General features: G+C 37.7%; 1 non-coding gene across 1 annotated transcript; it reads left to right on the top strand.

Moving 5' to 3' along the window:
• The first annotated feature begins 19,367 nt into the window (after nucleotides 1–19,367).
• On the top strand, nucleotides 19,368–19,472 carry LOC141680888 (small nucleolar RNA R71). The gene has a single exon (XR_012558441.1). It is a non-coding gene; the product is annotated as a small nucleolar RNA R71 (small nucleolar RNA).
• Nucleotides 19,473–19,819: the final 347 nt, after the last annotated feature.

Raw genomic sequence — 19,819 nt, 5'->3', positions numbered from 1 at the left:
CTCTCAGCCACCTCTAATAGAGTCATTTTCTCCCCTCCCAGATCCAACACCTCTGGCTCCCTCATGGGATTCTCCACTCGCAGATTTATCTGGAGAAAGTGGAGGGCAACTCGGTCAATCTATCCCTGAAGCAATTCAGACATCTATTTCACATGAAATGTTAGGTTTGACTGAGGATCGGGACTCGCAAATTCCCATTGCACCACCACTGACCTCTCTTGAAGAGGCTAGGGTGATTTTAAATGCAGGTACAGAAGATCAGCATCAGGAAGACTCCTCACGGGCAATTATATTGAGAGATACACATGCACGTGAGTTGAGTGAATTAAACAGGAGAGATATTCAGGTGAGTGCACACACAGACACAAACACTGAAAATCTGTTAGCTCAAATTGCTGATCTCAAGGAACAACTTGCAAAAAGTCAGGCTGAAGCTAAATTATTCAAAGCACAAGTGGTTGAACGGTCTTCGTCTTCCACCTCTCTCAATAATCAGCTGGCTCTCATCAGGACTGAAATATCAGATTTGAAGACATCTGTTGTACCCAAGCTTAACTCAATCCAGGCATCTCCAACGTTATCAGCTGACGACATTTCAAACTTCTGCTCTCTACATACAAGAATGACTTCTCTTGAAGAATTGATTGAAATGAATCATTCACTAGATTCTTCCAGATTTCTGAAGATAGAGACGGACATGGAACATCTGAATGAAGAGATGAAGCACTTGTACTTCATGATCAAAAATTATCACTGTCCCAATGAAGAATAAAGGACTTTCTTTGAAGGGCCATCTGGTGGAGGCTCAGGCTCGGGAGGTGATGGAGGTCATGGAGGATCTAAGGGAAAGTCTGTAGAGGATTCCTCAACTAAGGGGGAGAAGAAAGGGAGAAGTGAAAAGGGAAAAGAAAAAGATACGTCTGCTGGAGGCACAGGGAAGCCTGATGATATCTACTATAGTGGAGAACAGGATGACTTTGATATTTGTGACATTCCCACTGAACCAGTCTTGGAAGATAAAGATGGTTTCTTTGAAGCTGAGGAGGAAAGTGACTTTGGAGAATGGGAAGAGGAAGCTCCAGTGGATCCTCTGTTTGAGAAAGAGTTTCAGCAGCAGCAGTCAGAGATGAAAAGAAAAGAAGCTGAACTCAAAAAGGTATACCAGATCATTGACATGAGGAAAGACATACAAAGAACAGAAACTCTTCAAAAGCAACGTCTTCATGACATTAAGGCTCAAGAAAGGAGAAGAGATGTCAGACTGAAGATTGGTGAAAAATGGAATGAAGCTAGGAGAGTACTTGATATGCCTCAGCTGAGCACAAACAATGATAGACAGTTTCTACATCTTCTGGACAAGCTGGAGATCTCTAATCCAAACAATGACATGTACATGAATGCTATAAAGACTGAAGTCTCAAGGATCACAGCTGCCTTTGACAGATCACTAAATGAGATGAGCATATTTGTATATTGTCAGAGTGAAGGCTCTTTCAAGGTGTCACTTCATCTGTTTGAGAATCATTCTTTGTCAGAGATTTGGGTTCTTCTCAATAAAGTCAAAAGAAGCTCAGAGTTGAATGAAGTTCTTAGAGAAAGACTCAAAGAGTTTGCCAACAGGGCTAGTCCTCAAGTGGTCAACAATCCTCATCAGGTAAGATTCTTTAAGTCTGACTGTCTTCAAATCTGCCAGCTCGATTCATAATCTCTTAAAGACTACTCAGCTAAGCATCTGGTCTGGATGGAACATCACCTAAGAACTGCTGGATATTCATCCATGTTGAAAACTCAAGCAGCTGATCTGATTCAAGCTTATTGTGAAAAGAATATTAAAAGGTACAATCAACTCAAGAATAAGCTAAAGACAGTTGGAGTTCACCAGTCAGGCCAGACATCTTCACTTCAGAAAAGGATTGTGTCTTTGACAGAGAGTTGCTTCAAGATTTGGAAGAAGGTGATGAGTTGGAAGAAGGTGAAGTCGGAAGAGAAGTCAACTGAATTCAATTAGCTCAAAACTCAATGTAATATGATTAGAGCTTTATGAATCAAGATAGACTAATATATTATATGTTCAGGCTAGAGGAACATCTATCTTGTATTCACTTGTAAATTTCTTTTGGAATTTGGAAAATGTTAAATATAATCCAGAACTTTTCTGCTATTTACTTTGCATTACTGTTTTTATCTTTTTCTTATTTGTTAGTTGAGTTATCCTCTAGGTATTTGTTGTTATTGTCTAACAAACAAATAGGGGGAGATTGAAAGGCATATGTCATAGCCTATTTGTTTATTCGAGGATTTAACTCAACTCATATAAGAATGTAACAAGTAAATAGTGGTTCTATCGTCAGAGAGATCTCTCATAGTAACATATGTCAAAGGATTAAGTAACATTATTTGTCTACAGACTTGATGACTTAATTCACTGGAAGAAGCTCAAGAAATTGATCAAGCCTCAGTGATATAAATCAAGATTGTGGATTTAATCAAGTGACAGAGATCTCGTCAGGGTATCAATTAATTACAAGGATTTAGTCTGAAGAAAATCAAGAGTATCAAAGTCAAAGCATGAAGAAACGTCACGGAAGTTAGTCACTCATGAACCAGACAGCACATTGAGTGTCAACATTGAAGTGATGGAATTGATTCGTAATTGACAAAGATTTTCAGAAGAATGGTTGCTGCTCAAGATTAGTATTAATTCTCTATTAATTAATTAAGTCATATAATTTAATTAAGAAAATAAATTATATCTGCAAAGTTTAATTTATTGATTAATTGATTAATTAATTCAGAATTAATATTAAGGTTTTTATGAATTTAAATTGGATTAAAATCTATTTAAATTCAACAAGTCAATCTGATTGTACTAATATGACAATCGGTATGACAATTGATAGTCATACCGAAAGTCATACTAGTACAAATAATTGTCTTGCCGAAAGTTACACGGGGAGGAGGATAGTCTTGCTAGTTCATTTGATAGTCCTACCGAAAGTCCTATCAGTTAGATTGATAGTCTTACCGAAAGTCTTACCATTTCAAAGGATTGTCATGCTGAGCTTAAAAGATTGTCTTGCCAATTAAAATCACAGAAGACAATATAAAGCAAAGCAGATCATTTTTCAACAGACAGCAGAGTATTGAATATCATTCAGCAGAACACAAAACACTGAACAAAAGAAACCTGCAGAGAATTTATTGCAAATTCACAGATCATTTATTTCTAGTATTTATTGTTAAATCCAATCCACTAGAAATACTTTTCTTGTTCTTGTGTAACTATCTAGCGGATCGAAATCCCTAGAACTTAATCTCAAATCGCTTTTAGCATTTGATCTTTTTATTGCAAAAATAGAAAAAGTTCATGTCGAATTTATTCTAGATTTGTGATAATTTATTTGAGATTAATCCCTTGTAAACGATACCGTTGTTGTAACACCTTTCAAGTTTAATAATAATTTTATTTAACTTGAATTTTGTTTCACTTTTTTATTCCGTATTTTATTCGATTAAATGGTATTGTTTGTATTCAACCCCCCTTCTACAAAAGTATTGAGACCTAACAGTTATGGACTGAGTTAGTAAGGTTTGGATGAAGTTTAGTGGTATTGGTGGTTATGGGTTGATTTGTGGTTGATTGGAGTAGTTTAAACTTTGGTAATCGCGTAAACATAGCCGTCGTAAGGCCCGATTTACTTTAGACTGTTTTTGTTCTTAACATCAGGACCCGTGAACTCAGTGTTAGGTTTTGACTATTGCCATGATTAGATAGTTCATGTTACGAGTTTCGTTTTGATATGTGGTTCGCTTGAATCCGATGTACGGTTTAGGAGAAACGACCGTTTTAAGTAACGACGTTTCGCGAACGAACCATTACCCCTCATCTTACTTTGAAACATTGGTTAAGGCCCTTAAATGACTAATTGGATTATGAAACAATTATGTAAAGTGGGTTAGACAGTTGGTAGGGTACTCGCGAAAGAATTGCCTTAAAACTCTTAATGGTTAATTTATTAAAAATGGTGGAGTCGAGGGTACTCGAATGACTTATGTGATTCATTAAGCATAGAAGTGACCATAGGCGAACGTTAGGGTTCAATTGGTTAAAGTCTAGTTTCTTAAGAGACCGGGATTTAATTCCGACTTATGTTATTGTTCATAGGTTATCGGACCCACTCTAAGCTTAAGTCTATTCGGGAGCACTCAGGCAAGTTTTCTACCCGTTATACTGTTGTTGTGATGTATATATGTATATGCATTATCTTGTGATAGATGCATGATGGTTAATTAGCAAATCTTGTGATATATTGGAGCATGCTGATATAGAATATATGCATGTCTATTTCGTAGTCTTGATATCTATATGTTGATTCCAATGCTTATAGTTGCATAATACCTATGCTAGAGATAAGCAGTAGTTGCGTATACCCTTAGTATAGGGGACCCAAAGGTGATCATTTTCTAAACCGGGAGGCGATGTTCCCGAGTATATTATATATATATGTATAGTTTTCAAAACTATTAATCGAATAAGGTTTATTCGATAACTTTATTTTATTAAATTAATATTACTTTGAATATTCATTCGAGGACTTATGACTCCATTTATTTTATTTAAATGAATATTATATTGAATATTCATTCGAGGACTTACGACTCTGTTTATTCTATTTAATGAATATTATTTTGAATATTCATTCGAGGACTTATGACTCCGCTTATTTACTAAATAATATTCTTTATTTTATTAAAGAATAATGTTTCGATAATTAACTTATTTTTAATTATTCAAATAAAGATCATACTTTCGTATAAGTATATCTTTGGTTATTTAATATTCATTTCAAGTATGAGTTTTAAAACTTCTACTTCAATTATTTTTATAAAGATTATTCTTTATAGGAATATTATTTAGATAATAATATTCATATATTTCTAATATATTGAGACTGATTTATTTTATTAAATCAGCATTACTCCAAACATTCTTAAAATGTTTTCGAGTCTTCAAAATGATTTTTTAAAGTTAGGGCGGATCCCAAAACTCTTTTCTATATTTAAGATCCTTCTTTCGAAGGGGATTTAAATACTCGCTCAAAACCCGAGGGATCCGGCTCTGTGGTGTATTTTACATTCACAACGAGGTTGTTGTTTTGACAAATAGTTTGATTACTTGCCCAATGTTCGGGAAGTAAGCCCATCTAATTGAGTCGGCATAAGCGACATGCTGGGGTACGGTCTATCAAAGTGTAAGTGGCTGGGTGGCAGTCCATCAACGCGTAAGAGGCCGGGTGGCGGTCCAGCACAAGGTCCTAATACGACCAGGGTGATGACCGGTGGGGGATTCATCCATCTACTAGTAGAAAAGGTTACCTATTGGTATCTTTGCCTGATTAGCAAGATATCGGGTTTATGCCAAAATTCTTTTCTTTCCAAATTCATTGGATATTGCAACTCTGTTCATACTTTACATGACAGAGGTTTTCAGGAAATGTATGGGAGATATATATGAATATATATATATATATATATCGGGACTTAATGAAGTATCTCATAACTTCATTTCATTCAATGATATTTCAAAGATTGAATCTATTCAAATCTTATCTTGTAGTCTCATCTATGTGATGAACTTTAGAAACTAATTATAACTTGAACGGTGGTAGTTCAAGTAGTATTCGGAAAAGATATAAGTATATTGGAGTATCTTGTAACTTCATCTTTTAAACTTATATCTAGTAAATGATTATCTTATGCATGTCAAAGATTTTCAGAAAAACGTTGAGACAAGGGTAGATATATGAGATCATCTCGCAACAATATTTTTATACAGTTATAAACTGGAACTATGTGTGTATTATGCATGGCAGGATATTTTAAAGATTTTGAAAAGTATATATGTATATACTGAATATTTTGCGACTTGGTCGCATTAAGATATCAGATTGGTTCATTTCTTCTTGACCAAGACTTTCATGAGTACTATGAGAATGCTCATATATTGTTCATTATTATACATATTATTTTGGTGGGCTTGTTGCTCACCCTTGCTTTCTTCTTTCATCACACAACAACAGATAGAAAAGATGAACATGACCAAACTTCCAATTCGCAAGTGGTTAGGAAACGTTCCGCAGTTTCCTGGAAGCGTTGATGCCGCTGTAGCTGAGGTAGGAATTACCAATAGGCTAGGCTTCCAACTTTTGATGAACCAGACTTATGTATATTATGAATTGTAATAATGGCAATGAATACGTAAATTATTCAGAAACCCTTTGGAGGTGAAATGGTTTATAATTGTGGAATAAAATGACTTGTGTTATTTTTGGTATTCATCTCTGAGACTATAACTTGTGGTGTGTGTGTATATTGTGGGGTCACAGTACGCAGCAGTTGGTTGATTTTTAAGATTAAGTATGGATAAGGGAAATGGAACTCGTGACAACCCGAATCCCCGACCCCGGATTTGGGGGTGTTACAGAAATGGTATCAGAGCCAAGCGTTATAAACCTCAGAGATGATGTGGCGTTAAGATAATAAGTTGACTAAGATAATAAGAACTCTTGCCAAGTTCATAGTCGGGCTACCTAACGTAGTACTGACAGTTAAAACCCTTATGGGAACCCTTATGAATATCGTGATAGTAACATAGTTCGTTATCATATAGGGCAGGGGGCACCGAACCCTGAGGTTCAGGGGCATCAGCATGAGGATGTTTTATTACATGTTGGGGATTAAATTGTGAATCCGATAGAGTACCCTAGCGAGGGACCGGATGAGATTCATGTTGGGAATGTTGTAGTTGAGGATGTTATCCCAGAAGGGATTGCTGCTGAGGAGGATCTCGTGGAGGGTCCGGACGACAATAAAGAGAGGACTACTGAGGAATTGATGACCGTAGTCAGGGCGACTACCAGAGCTAGAATGGCCGCGAGGGTGGCACTAGAGGATGAAGAGTTACCAAGGGCACAGAGGATAATGAGGGCAGAAGAAGTGGGGCCTTCCATGACACTAGTTATACCAGTATCAGACCCTCCTCCAGAGGTTCCTGTAGACATCCATGAGATTCCACCAATTCCTGTTCCCTCCCCTGTACAGAGCCCAACACCTACTGGGGAAATGCCACCTTTATCTCCTGCATCATTGTCACCTGATATCGTGCTTGGTTATCCATTTGGATCTCCTGGGTCTGCACCACCTGCACCCCATGGACTGCAAGATGCTACCACTTATGCTTCTCTTATCACTGATTTTCAGATGACCCTGGGTGGTCTGTCTGAGGCCCGTAATGTTAGGAGTGATCAATTGGATCGACTCACTGCACCAAAGATTGAGGGCGGGGTACTTCCGACAGGATTAGCGTATAGCATGGACAAGATTGAGGCTACCACCCGAATTACAGCTAGAGGCCATCTTGAGGGTCAGGTTGATTCAGCTCTACTTGCGACTATCTTAGACCTCATCACCTCTGTGATGGAGCAGGTTAGGGATGTCATGCGTGCCCGTATTTCTTGATCCGTAATAGTGTGCAGAGTCTGAGCAATCTGACAAGGATTTCATGCAGCCCCACTTTTGGAGGATTAGCCTAAGTTATGAACGATTAGGTTTTAATGACTAGATGATTATCTGTGGTAGTACTTTTAGGATAGAAGCGATCAGGCCAAATGGTGTAATTCTCTTTCAGGTGTTTATTTGTTGTACCCTCGAACAAATGGTTATGTATATATTCATTCCTTTCAGTTCAGATCAGTTTGTGGTGAATAAGTTCATATTGTTAATGGCACTATTAACACTTAAGAGTGTCATGAAGTTATAGAACTTGAGAATTCATAATTTGCAATCATGCAAGGACTGAACGAGGGAAAGACTTAAGCAAAGTAAGATAAATATAAAGAGATTCTCAAAATTTTTCCAAACATTATGCCCCCACGAAGAATAAGATTTAGGGCAAACCCTGAATGTGATAATCAGGAAGGTCGCAATTAAGATAGAAGGAACCATAACATAATGAAATGAAAAACAAGGATTTTAACGTATAAGATAACCCTTGTTATAGGAGAAGGATGAAACATTTCATACTGAGAAAACAGAAGTCGAGCAAGATAAGGAAACCCGAGACAGTACTCCTATACGGAAATTCATGGACCTGTCTAAACAGAACTTATACTCTTATTCCCAACCACCACCCTGAGGAAACAATGCGGTAGGAAATCCTTTCATGACCTTTAAGTCGTTAAGCTCTCAGAGTTCCGAGGAACAGGTTGACCCAGTCGAGGCAAGAGCTTGGCTAAAGGAAATATAGGAATCATTTGAGATTCTAAATGATTGACGAAGCGCAAAAGACTGTTTTTGTCACTTACCTTCCTAAGAGAGAGGCCACCCGTTGGTGAAAAGCCAAGAAAGGCATGGAGCCAGAGGTTATAATAAACTGATTAAAGTTCAGACAATTATTTTCGGAAAGTAATTCCCAAGGTTAAGGAGATAGTGTAAAAGCTTTAGAGCCGAAATAAAGGCGGATGAGTATGATAAATTATGAATCTATGATTGTAAAAGTTGTCAAGATTCGTTCCTATGACAAGAATCCCAGAACAACGTGATGTTTGAGGTCAATGATTAGTGGATTCATGAAATGATTGTAAGAGAAAGGAAAAAAAACTGAAGTGGGAAGAAATAAAAAGGCAATACAGTTTGAGGAATGATAAGGGAGTTGGGTTTGAGGAAACCCTAAAGACTCGTAGCAATAGAAATAGAAAAGTATGTAATCGTCAGGATGAGAGTGATTCACTATAAGTTAAAGTTGATGGTTGAAGGCATAAGAGATACATATATTTTATCCCATGTAAGTTGGGAGGATTCGAGGAAACCTTGAGATAGTTCGAAGGATAAATAATGAGACACGGATAGACAGAGGAGACAAGAAAGTAAGAAATTAGGAAAAATTGGATGAAGGAAGTGACCTTCAAGAATGTGAAGTGTAAGACCGGTGGCATGATACCCAGAAAGGGAGACGCCGGGTATGAATGACATCCCAATATTGAGATGACTGTTGAGATAAATAACAAAAGTAATGAGGAATTATTAAGAAGAAGTTCACGTTGAACACGGCCAATATCTTCCAGAACATCCTTGTTATCGTTACCAAATTAGGCAAGAAAAGCGGATAACCGTTGTTATCTTTTTGAGGCCATATTAATTGATCTCATTTTGAATACAGAGGTTATTGTGAAATTGGTATAGACTATCGAGGTGGGAATGATTGAATAAGATAATCTATCAAGGATATATGTCTTGATTTATCCATGGAAGGATGCAAGTACCTTTTTAAAGGTGAAGTTAAGGATATAACTTCGATAACTTGAGATGAACCCTAGGGGAATGCATAAAGGTTGGCATTTCGCCCTTAATAGGGACAATATGAGTTTTGATAGTATGGAACGAAGGACTAAGCTAACAACAACCTTTAAAGGTCAGTAGAGAAATTTTTCTGAAGTACATAGACAATGGTTCTAGTATTAGTAAATGGTATTTTGATATGCCCTGTATCTAGGGGATACAGGAGGAACGATTCAAGGATAACCTTAGAGGTTTTACAAGGAGAAAGGTAATATTCAAAGTTCTCAAGAATAGAAATTTTGATGAAGGAAATATGACGTAATTATAATAATGCCAGGTGGGGCACGTGTTGAACCATAAGAAAGTATAGATCGATCCAATGAGGGTTGAGATTGGTGAAAACAAGAAGGACCCAAGATAAGAGACGTCCTAAGTATGATCGATAGTCAGTCGTGGCAATGTTTACATCTAAAGACTAAGGCAATGACTTATGGAAAAATGGTGATATATTTTTTTTACCAAAGCGTAAGGAAGAGCATCTTCACATAAGCAGTGATTGAAATGAGGTAGAAAAATTATTTGGAGGTGGTTAAAATGACATTGACTGTAAGGAAATTTTACTATCAGGAAAGGCCAAAGAGGTGGCCGATACTTTAAAGGTAAGAGGATAATTATAGGCGCTCGTGGCAGAGGAATACAGTGATGATGGTTAAAGCTGTGAATGTTGTATTATGGTTTGGAAGATTGACATTCCTTCTGATGACTGTGCAATACCCAACCGTAATAGTAGTTGGTAAAGGTTTAATTCGTGTAATCGCCATGAGCGGGCTATCTATCTCAGAAGGTACTATCTTGAGATAAGCCAGGACCATGTTTCAAAAAGGACTAAACGAACCTTTGAGTTAAGTCTTCTATTTAAGGCATATGATTAAGAATGGTATTAACCTGCTATCGTTGCTTTGATTGAAACTCTTCTGTAATTTTATGTGCTTCATGTCATGAATGTACATCAGGATCTGGAGTGTTCTTCATAAATCATGAATGGTGATTATGTTAACTCCTTAGAAGAATTTGATACGACAGGTATGGACTCCGTATGGTTAGCTATTAAGATTCCAAGGAAAACGAATGGCGACAGTAGGTCAGTGGTGGACCATAGTAATGCAGCAACGATTCTTTGAATAGTGAGCCGATTACAACTGGGAGAGTTGTTGTGTAATGGATGTTGAGATTGGGTACCACTAATCGGATTGTGGTGATGTATAAGTTATCATTAATAGACTAATTAAGTCGATTATCTACCTATTGAATATTTATTCCTTCTTATGAATAGAGAGTCCTATTACTATATGAGGAAGGTTGCAGTACAAGCATAGAATTCTAGTAACGATGATGTCTACAATGAAATCCCAGATTCGATGTTTGCTGTCGAGGGAATTTCAACGATGATTGTTTATTAGCTCGAACAAGAGCATGGGTCCATAGAATGATGGATGGAATAGTGAAAGATTCAGGAACATGAATTACGATGCTATAATACTTGATGTGGATATATATACACATATGTTTTGTTCTCCTATGACAAACCTCTATAGTTTAGAGGTAGATTCCAAGCCAGATATTTTGTGGCAGTAATCTTTTCATATACAATCCTCTTCAATTCATTGTTTTCTCTCATGTTCATTTTGTATAAGCTGAGAAGAACAACCCTTCCAGAAGGGGAGGTATTGCCGAATGACTATCTATCTGTGTGATAGAAGCCTAGTAGGATACCACATGTTGTTTAATTGCTTGTCAAGTACTAAAGGCTGGCCACCTTCTGTACTAACTATGCAATAGAACAAGTGTTCATGATCATAGTGATCTCTCAATAAATTCTTTTACTTCTATACGATGGATCAAGCTTTCGAAGATGGAAGCTGCTAGAAAGGAAGTAGTATCAGTGCGGTGGTATTCTGAATCTAACGCGTTCGTGATACTAAGGTTGATGCAATTATTAAAAGGTTATAGAATGCTAACGAGCAGAAGTATAACTAGTATAGTATTATGTACGGAAGATAGTAATGACTACGAACTGGAAAAGAATGGGTATTGAGAAGCAAAACCTATAATGCTAGAAGCTATGATGAGAGTCTGTGCAATAGACTTGAAAGAATTTGGAATGGTCACTTAGCACGGATTGAGTTTTCTTACGACAATAGATCATATGTCAGTATCGGGATATCGCCTTATGAGATCCTTGAGGGAAGACAATGTCGATCACCCTTATGTTAGGATGAAGATTGTAGAGCGCAAGATACTCGGACCCGCAGTAGTCCAAAGGACCAAGGATATAATAGATCAAATTAGAGGAGGGCTGGTAGTAGCCCAAGATGGACATAAGAAGTATGCTGATTTGACATGAAAGGACAAAGAATAGGAAGTAGGGGACCTAGTGCTGTTATAGGTATTCCCTTGGAAAAGATGGATGTGGTTCGGAAAGAAAAGAAAGCTAAGCCCACGAATTGTTGGACCCTTGGATATATTAAGACGTATTGGGAAGTTAGCATATGAGCTAGCCCTACCCCCGAACATGTAGCAAATTCATAACGTGTTCCACGTATCAATGTTAAGGAAGTGTAATTCGGATGCCAGACAAATAGGGGCATATGCGCGCATAGACCTGCAACCAGACGTAACCTATATGGAGCAACCAGGAAGGGTTATAAATCAAAAAGGGACAAGTGCTTAGGAGAAGGGATTATCAAGCTAGTCAAAGTTGGTGGTAGAACCACAATGTGAGAAAATTTACTTGAGAGTTAGAAAGTGTAATGCTAAGAAAGTATCCCTATTCATTTTTATCTGATTCCGGGACGGAATCCTTATAAGGAGGGGAGACTGTAATAACCCCAATTTTTAGAATTTTTGAAACCCTTATGAATAGTGTTTTTGCTGATTATGCTGAATAAGAAAACTTTTCATGCCACACTTTGTAGAGGTTTTTTTTTTATCATTCTGAGATCTTATTAGTACTCTATATGGTATATAAGTGTATGTAAAGATCGTCAGAATCCGAATTCGAACACTTTGATTTTTCCTGAAAATCCACCAGATATCGAAAAAATTGAGTATAAGGTAACAGGATAAAAATGATTTAAATTCAAGTAGTATAAGAGGGGATCATAAAAGAAATATAATGTATTGAGAAAGGTTAAGGGAACCCAAGTAATAAGATCCCGGGTATGATCCCTCAAACGATAAAAGAGAACGAAAGTTAAGCGAACCGTATAACAGATCAGCGATCATTAGCCAAGTGATTAGGAGTTAATCAAAGAGTTAGTGGAGGATGATGTCATCTCACCAACAAGAAGAGGACAAGTGTGGGAGGATGACATAGGAGGATGACATAAGCATGACCAAAAGGGAAGGAATTGTTGGATGATTGTGAGCCACACAATTTTTACCATGGTAACAACCTAATTAAAAAGCAAATCATCACACAAATACCTATGCAACCAAACAAGAAGCATTTCTTCTCCCCCCTCATTCTTGCTCTCGGCTTTTCCATGAAAAGCAAAGGAAAATTTTCAAAACTTAAGCTACACACCTTCAAAAATCAAGAGGTTTGTTTCTTTAGCTTCCATAATTCATAACTTAGATGAGCCATAAGTTTAAGCTCAAGATTCCATGTTTAACATAGCTAATCAATTCATCAAAGTTCTTGGTGAATAGTGTTTTCAAGAAACTAACTTTGTGTTTTCTTATGTTTTCTTCAAGATCCAAGCTTAGTAGAGATAGTGGTTATTTAAGGCTTCCTAAGTGATTCTCCACTCTCCAAGGAAGGTATAACCCCTCCAAACCCTAACTTTACTTTGAGTATTAGGTTTGGTTTTGTTTGTTATAGTTCATAAGAGCTTGATTCCTGTATGTTTAGAGTTTGGTTGGAATTATAATGATTTTGGGTTATAAATCTTGGTTGTTGGTTAATGAACCTTAAGTATAGTTAGTAGCTCTTGTTTGAGATTGAATAAGTTGGAAAAATCATGAGGTTATGGACTGAGTTAGTAAGGTTTGGATGAAGTTTGGTGGTATTGGTGGTTATGGGTTGATTTGTGGTTGATTTGTTGTTGATTGGAGTAGTTTAAACTTTGGTAATCGCGTAAACATATCCGTCGTAAAGCCCGATTTACTTTAGAATGTTTTTGTTCTTAACATCAGGACCCGTGAACTCACTGTTAGGTTTTTACCATTGCCATGATTAGATATCTCATGTTACGAGCTTCGTTTTGATATGTGGTTCGCTTGAATCCGATGTACGGTTTAGGAGAAACGACCGTTTTAAGTAACGGCGTTTCGCGAACGAACCATTACCCCTCGCCTTACTTTGAAACATTGGTTAAGGCCCTTAAATGACTAATTAGATTATGAAACAATTACGTAAAGTGGGTTAGACAGTTGGTAGGGTACTCGCAAAAGAATCTCCTTAAAACTCTTAATGGTTAATTTATTAAAAATGGTGGAGCCGAGGGTACTCGAATGACTTATGTGATTCGTTAAGCGTAGAAGTGACCATAAGCGAACGTTAGGGTTCAATTGGTTAAATTCTAGTTTCTTAAGAGACCGGGATTTAATTCCGACTTATGTTATTTTTCATAGGTTATCGGACCCACTCTAAGCTTAAGTCTATCCGGGAGCACTCAGACAAGTTTTCTACCCATTATACTGTTGTTGTGATGTATATATGTATATGCATTATCTTGTGATAGATGCATGATGGTTAATTAGCAAATCTTGCGATATATTGGAGCATGCTGATATGGAATATATGCATGTCTGTTTCGTAATCTTGATATCTATCTGTTGATTCCAATGCTTATAGTTGCATAATACCTATGCTAGAGATAAGCAGTAGTTGCGTATACCCTTAGTATAGGGGACCTAAAGGTGAACATTTTCTAAATCGGGAGGCGATGTTCCCGAGTATATTATATATATAGTTTGCAAAACTATTAATCGAATAAGGTTTATTCGATAACTTTATTTTATTAAATGAATATTACTTTGAATATTCATTCGAGGACTTATGACTCCGTTTATTTTATTTAAATGAATATTATATTGAATATTCATTCGAGGACTTACGACTCTGTTTATTCTATTTAATGAATATTATTTTGAATATTGTCAGGGCGAAAACACGCGCTAATATTCACGCAAGTATACGCGTTCACAAGTAGTATAAGATATAAATCAGATTCGTACCCACAGAGACTGGTTTAGGTTAAGTTCAATTTATGCACCTATGCAACAATGTATGGTTATCGCTCAATGCTAAGACAAATAACAAATTGGGTTTTTATTAAACTAAGAGATTATACTAAATAACATTAACTAAGAGAATTGAAGTTGAATTACTATATATGACAAACATGGGATCCTAACTTCATTAAATACTTCATTCAATAGCCTTATTGTTCTTAACCTTAGCATGTGATGGTGCTGACACTAATCAGATAACACGAAACTGATAAACGCTAACTTTCGTTGCACGAGTACCATTCTACCAGACATCCACAAAAGAGATAGAAGCTGAATAGGCACCAATTATATTGAGACCCTATATGTCTATAGAATTTGACAACATAATGGTTTAAACACAAGTTATCTATCTTGATTACATAGGGAAAGTAAAACGGTTAGAGTTACCTACGAATCATGCATAATAAATACATGAACCTATGCTAGCATGGCAAGTTCTAAACCTCTATATTCACTGTCGCTTCAATAGAGATTAACACGCTATCTTATATGTTAGCTACGCACATAAGACGAATAAGCACAACCAATACTAGGATATCAATCAATCACCACACACCAAGATATCGAAACAATTAACTATTGAAATCCATAAGTAAATCCGCTAGAATCCCATGACAACGATTAGCCCATAATCGAACTCATCGTCACCATGGGTTCCAATAAAAGCATGGTATAAAACAAGGTCTTAATAAACTGAATAATAATCAAAGTACGAATAAACGAGATCTAGGTTCAACAAGAACGAAAACGAGCATCCAAAGTTATAACTAATTTAAAGAATCACAAGTTGAAAACAAGATCTTCTTTTTCGGAGTTATTCTGTGCTTCTAGGTCTTCTCCTTGGTATCCCAATCTTCCCGGATGATGAAAACCCTTTTTTTTAAGTATATATACGCCCCTAGTGGACCTGGACCCTTAAAATCGTCAAATTCTACTCAAAAAGACTTTTTCAGCGAAATCAGCGACCAACCGCGCCCTGAGCGGCCGCTCAGCTCTCCTGAGCGGGCGCTCAGCTCTCTGAGCGGGCGCTCTGCTCTGCTGAGCGGGCGCTCAGCTACTGACTGGAAAAAATATTCTGATGAATCTTGTTTTGACCATAACTTGAGTTCTACTCTTCAGAATTAGGCGATTCAACTGCCCACGCGAAGCTATTGAGATTATCTACAACTTGACAATGGACTTGGCTTCCAATTCTGATCACTTTTCATCATATTTCCTTTAAAAGCACTTTTCTTCATTTATCTGATACCTGAAATACAATAACACAAAAACACATCAAAATACCAACAACTTGAGTCCAAAACACCAATTTAAGCTTGTAATAAAGCATTCCAAGTGGATATAAAATCCACTTATCACACCCCCAAACTTGAATCGATGCTTGTCCTCAAGCATAAACAGACTCAAAACTACAAAACAAACCTAATGCATGAATGCAACTACGTGAATGCAACTAAATGATAATGCAATCGATCCCCTCAGAATAACCATAACCAAATGAATAAGCCAATGCCTCTAAGAATGCAATAACTTGAAACAGAGTTTGAATAAATCCCACAAACCAACTCACAAACCAGAAACGTGCGTGTGTGAATGCTTAACGGATATACTCTCGATACTAGATCAATAACCCTAACTTATCTATCATTAAAACAATCAAAAGTTTATAAACAGAATAGACAATAAACGCATTATGACTCACAACACCTCCTTTCTACTAGAGTTATACAAGGATTCACACTATTATTGAACACATAGCAAAGATGCTTATTTGACCATGCAATGAATGAGGTCCCAAAAGACTTATGCAATAATACCCATGTAGCGAGCGTTAGGTTAGCGGATCCCAGACTATAAAAGCCTTAGGTCACTAGGCACAAAGTCCCCTAGAACTTAATAACTCGAGTATTAAAGAGCTCACTCTTGATGAATTATGCATAAACACATACTTTTTTTCTTTCTTTTTTTTTCTCTTTTTTCTTTTTTTTTTCTTTTTTTTCGACAATTTCTGAATGAGTGTGTTTCGCTCCATCTCATTCAACCCTAGACTACTCATAAAAATATGAGCCGACTACTAGCCATTTGACACCTAGCCTTACAATAACTAGCAATGAAATTCAAGTTTTTCTCCAGATAAAAAGAATCAGTATTTTTACGTTACTACGAGAATATCACAAATTCTAAATATAACCAAGTGATTAAATCTCAACAACAAACAAGTATGATCATGATCTAGATCAAAAGCAACCCTATAAGACTTTGTGACAATATTTGTTTCTGGCATGCAAATCAATTCATTAGGACTTAAACATCCCTCTATTCGTCATCACCACACTGAAATCAACATCAACTTATCAAATATCATAGTTCATCTTAAGGGATCATGCTAAATATGCATGCAAATGCAACTATATGAAATTACATAAAAACAAACAAATATGTCCTAAATGAACAATCATACAAAAATATGAATGAACTACAACTAAACATGCAACATGAATCTATATGAATCTATATGGACACACACTACTAATCCTTACATTATCACCCCCAAACTTAAAATTTTCAATGTCCTCATTGAAGGCAATAATAAGGATTTCTGGCATACCTAATTAGCGGGAGATTCACCCTCGTTGGGTGGAGGATCAGGTGGCCAATCAACCTCGCCACTAGTGGCTCGGAAAATAGTACCGAAAGTGTGTGTCAAATCTTCAGCAAAATGACGGTGAATGTCGTGCATGGCCTCCATACGCCTAGTTACTCGCATGTACTGCTCATCACCAACACCAGTCCTATCAACTACCTGCTGCACATGAGAAGAACCATCTATAGGCACTGGAGGATCCGTTCGGCTACCCTCTACATCATCAAAGATATATCCCAACCCCTTGTCAGGGGGTGCACCTAAGAATGAATAACTCAAGTGATCTGGTAGTGGGTTGAGCTCAAGTGTGGGAGCATCTTCAATAGACGGCTCGAGACGCTCCTGAGAAATTTTCAGCTCTGCTAACCCAAGAGAATCGAATGGCACATCCAACTTCCTCTTCCACGGAGGTGCATTCAAAACCTGCAGTTGCTCTACTTTAAAACACTCCTCTTTAGTTGTGGGTAACTTTATTTCCTTGAACACATTAAAAGTGACATTTTGATCGTGAACCTTCATCGTAAGCTCTCCTTTTTGCACATCGATCATATTTCGGCCTGTAGTCAAGAATGGTCTTCCCAAGATGATGGGAATCTTCTTGTCTTCCTCGAAATCAAGAATTACAAAGTCAGCAGGGAAGAAGAGTTTATCCACCTTGACCAAGACATCCTCCACTATACCTCGTGGATAAGCGATGGAACGGTCAGCTAGTTGCAATGACATGTATGTTGGTTTCGGCTCAGGCAGACCAAGGTTCTTGAAGATAGATAAGGGCATCAGATTGATGCTAGCTCCTAAATCACATAAACACTTGTCGAACGACAAGTTTCCGATGGTGCAAGGAATAGTGAAGCTTCCAGGATCTTTAAGCTTCGGAGGCAACTTCTGTTGCAGCACAACACTGCATTCCTCCGTTAGAGCAACAGTCTCTAAGTCATCGAGCTTCACTTTCCGAGAGAGAATACCTTTCATAAACCTCGCATAGCTAGGCATCTGTTCAAGAGCTTCAACGAAAGGTATGTTGATATGAAGTTTCTTGAACACCTCCAGAAACTTCTCAAACTGCTTATCCAGCTTTTTCTTCTGCAGCCTTTTAGGAAAAGGAGGTGGAGGATAAATCTGTTTCTCCCCTGTATTACCCTCAGGAGGAGTGTGTTCCACAGTAGTCTTCCTTGGTTCCACCTCTACTTCCTTCTGCACATCTTCTTCAGCCACAACTGCATTTTCTGAATCTTGAGATTTTTCTGGCTCTTCGTCTTGCTGAACTTGGGGGCTTGTGACCTTTCCAGACCTTAAGGTGATGGCGTTCACATGTTCTTCAACTTCCCTCTTGCCTGGATTTGTTTCTGTATCACTAGGAAGCGTTCCTGGTGGTCGATTCAATAAGGCATTAGTAATTTGCCCTATTTGGTTCTCCAGATTCTGGATAGAAACAACCTGGCTTTGGCATATAAGAGCCTGGTTTTTGTACATAAGCCTCAACTCCTCCAATTCATATTTTTCATTCGAAGATAGACCTGCGTCATTAGTTTGTTGTTGAAGTTGGAGTTGTTGTCTTGGTGTAAATTGTTGCTGAAAACCAGGAGGGTTAAATAGCTTATTTGCAAACTGCTGGAATGGCTGTTGCATCGCATTCTGATTGTTGCTCCAGCTGAAGTTAGGATGATTCCAATTGTCAGGATGATAAGTGTCTTGAACTGGTTGCTGCGATCTCTGAAAGTTGCTCACAAACTGAGCTGAGTCGCTAGATATAGCGCATTGTTCTGTCGCATGCGGACCTGCACACAGCTCACAAACACTAATTATCTGCTTAACACCATAGTTAGCCAGAGAATCGATCTTCATAGACAACGCCTTTAGTTGAGCAGTGATAGCCGTAGCTGTATCCACTTCAAGAACTCCTGCTACCTTGCCCTGTGGATATCTCTGGGTCGGATACTGATATTCATTAGCAGCCATCAGTTTAATTAGATCATAAGCTTCCTTATAGCTCTTTGCCCATAATGCTCCGCCTGATGCTGCATTGAACATGGGTCTGGACTGTGCTCCCAACCCATTGTAAAAACAAGTGATGATCATCCAATCAGGAATTCCATGATGAGGACACTTCCTAAGCATCTCCTTGTAGCGCTCCCAAGCTTCACTTAGCGATTCTCCCGTTTGCTGCGCAAATTGAGTAATAGCATTTCTGATTGAAGCTGTCTTCGCCATAGGGAAGAATTTAGTAAGGAATTTCTGAGCAAGATCCTCCCAAGTAGTAATCGAACCAGCTGGTAGAGAGTGTAACCAGCTCTTAGCCTTGTCCCTCGGAGAGAATGGGAACAGTCTCATCTTCACAGCATCTTCAGAAACACCATTGAACCAGAAGGTGTCGCAGATCTCTATGAAATCCCTAATATGTGTATTGGGATCTTCCGTTGGAGAACCCCCAAACTGGATTGAATTCTGTACCCATTGAATTATGCCAGGCTTGATCTCAAAAGTATTAGCTGTGATAGCTGGCCGGACAATGCTAGATCGAATGTCATTGATCTTGGGTTG

Source organism: Apium graveolens, chromosome 1 (assembly GCF_009905375.1).
Source record: "Apium graveolens cultivar Ventura chromosome 1, ASM990537v1, whole genome shotgun sequence".
Lineage (NCBI taxonomy): Eukaryota > Viridiplantae > Streptophyta > Magnoliopsida > Apiales > Apiaceae > Apium > Apium graveolens.
This window is presented reverse-complemented; position numbering and strand designations above follow the sequence as displayed.